This window comes from Tachysurus fulvidraco, chromosome 22 (assembly GCF_022655615.1).
Source record: "Tachysurus fulvidraco isolate hzauxx_2018 chromosome 22, HZAU_PFXX_2.0, whole genome shotgun sequence".
Taxonomy (NCBI): Eukaryota; Metazoa; Chordata; class Actinopteri; order Siluriformes; family Bagridae; genus Tachysurus; species Tachysurus fulvidraco.
The window spans coordinates 17,693,310-17,695,809 of record NC_062539.1 but is presented as its reverse complement, the minus strand read 5'-3'; the positions used below and the strand labels follow the sequence as shown (position 1 = coordinate 17,695,809).

General features: G+C 35.6%; 1 protein-coding gene across 2 annotated transcripts in view; it reads left to right on the top strand.

The window, feature by feature from the left end:
- tgfb1a (transforming growth factor, beta 1a) overlaps positions 1-2,500 on the top strand; it is a 38,873-nt gene that overhangs the window by 2,519 nt on the left and 33,854 nt on the right. The gene's annotated exons all lie outside the window — the stretch shown is intronic.

Here is a 2,500-nt window from a genome sequence, read left to right as displayed (position 1 = left end):
GCAATAAATTCAAACAAAACAGTTAGTATTTTCACACACAAATGTTTTTAGCTTTAATGTAAATAATGATATCAAACCCATTTTTGCTCTCTGAGATGCCGCGAGTGCTTGTTCGTAATGTACCTAACATCTGAAGGCGATCACTAAATCACTCCAATCACTAAAATTAAATGTAAGGCTTTAAAACAAATATCTTATGCTGAAAGCCAACAGCGTCCTGATTCATTTTAAATCAGACTTACGACTCATCATTCATTTGTTTATACTTGTTAAAAACGTCCGATAAGTTGTTTTCCGTTCTGACGGCAGGACAGAACTCCGGTGTAGCGGGAAAAAGGGTTACGTAAAAGTACGTCTACGTCTCCCCCCGTATGACTACGACGGTTATTAGCAGTTCTGTTGTCACTCACGTCTCTATACACTTTGTTATGACTCGTAGGCAGAATAAACCGTCCAATTATAGTCAGTGGAGTCAAAACAACGAACAAACAGACTAAAATCAAGTAGCCGGCACACCTGAAGGAAATGTAGTACTGTGGTATTGTTGGACTAAAGCATTCTCATGTAAAAAAAAAAAAAAAAAAAAAAAAAAGGCACCCTGTTTAAATGATCTCGTCGATTGTAATTCCTGAGAACAATAATGAGAGAGTTTTTATTTACTTGACGCAGCTTCTGTTCAGGATCAGAGTCTACAAGCCACACTTGAGGTGAACATTCGCCTTATTAGGAACCGATGTACACTTTCCGTGTGAAAGAGGAAGTCCATGTTTGCCAACATATGTTCACACCAAGACTGTCATCAAAGGGCATCGTCGTATATTAGCGGCGTAGCAAGCGATCGTTGTAGTAGACGAGCTATACTGTTTCAGGATCTGTGTGATCGATATTCAGAGATTTAAAACATTCCGAAATTTAAACATCATGAGCAGAAATAATAACGTTGATTATTTAGATATGGAAATAAAAAGGCTGATGATTTGAACTAGCTGAAGCTTAATTAAAGATACAGCAGTGCCGCCAGGAAGCAATAACTAGTATAATACATATGCATTTTTTTTTTGTGGCTAATCTGGCTCCTATATGCACAGAAAGCTCATGAAGCGTTAGCGTGAAATGAGCAGACTTATATAATATAATCTGGGTTTCTGTTTTTATTAAAATTCAAAAGTATAAATTTCAGATTTGTGAAGCTATTTAATATCTTTGGATAAGCTTATATTTATTATACTATTATTATTACCGTATTAAGATGGATATAAATATATATTTAAAATGGGCCTACCATAGAAGCTTGTGGGACCCCATATGGCACCGGCTCAGAAATAATCTACATTTCCTGCGTCTTAAGGTTTTTCTATGCATTTTAAAGCCGTGGTCGACAGGATCAAACCGAACTTGATTACTGACAACGTGCTTAGTAACTAAATCCGAAATAACTGTTCGAATGCAACCGAATTTGGCTTGATGATTTCTGGCCATATTTAACACGGGAGAGGAAAAGGTTGGTCAAGAACGGATTCAGAATACTAAGAGACAGAATTACTTTGGCGGATTTAAAGAACAGTTCAGTGCGCATCTCTGCTGAATGCTAATGCTCATGCTAATACAAGTTTTCCCTCATAACCAAACTAATAATCAGGTATTGAGTAATCGTCGCTATAGTTAAGTGTTATTTCGAGGGTATTCACACTTGACTCGTGTTGTGGAATACGTTCGCTCGTACTCAACGTTATTACAAAGAACACCGTGAATATTATCAAATATCTGTAATAACTGTAGTCATAGTTCAGTTTTCGATCATATTTGCTGTTTCTCTGAAGCCACAATGACGCAGAGTCACAAACATCTTACAATAATTACAGCAGGGATTTCATAGGGACTTCACATAAAAAAGGGGAATAATAAGGGGCCCAACATGGAACTTGGAGGGACAACAAGCTTTTGCAGAATTTATTGTATTACATTCTATTTATCTCAGTCAAAAATAGTTGCTGTTATTTGTTTAAAGCATTGAAGACAGATGGTTGTTAAAACGTATTAGTCATCCAGGCACAGCGGCAATTAAATTAAATAGCGGTAGGGATGATTTAAAAAGAAAAAAGAAACACCTGGCGTGTGAATAATATGTAGTAGTAAAAAATCTACAAAGAAATTACAAACAATTTTTGTAAATGGTTACAGAATGTTTTTAATAATGTTTTCTTTCAAACTAGCTGAGTTTGATTCACATCGGACTCTACGGTACAGCTCATATATGATTGTAGATTCAGCATGCATCGATATTTAGAGATGGATTGTATAGTCTTGTGTGAATATCATGTATAGTCTACATTATTACAAATGCAACAAATGAATTACAACATATTATGATAAAGGAAAGAAATCTTCGTACTGGAAAAATAAAATAAATACAAGAAATACAAGCCCTACACTCACAAACAGATACGGTTAATGTTTACATCTCGTTTAAAGACCGTTGAAGATCAGAAAAATGACGCCT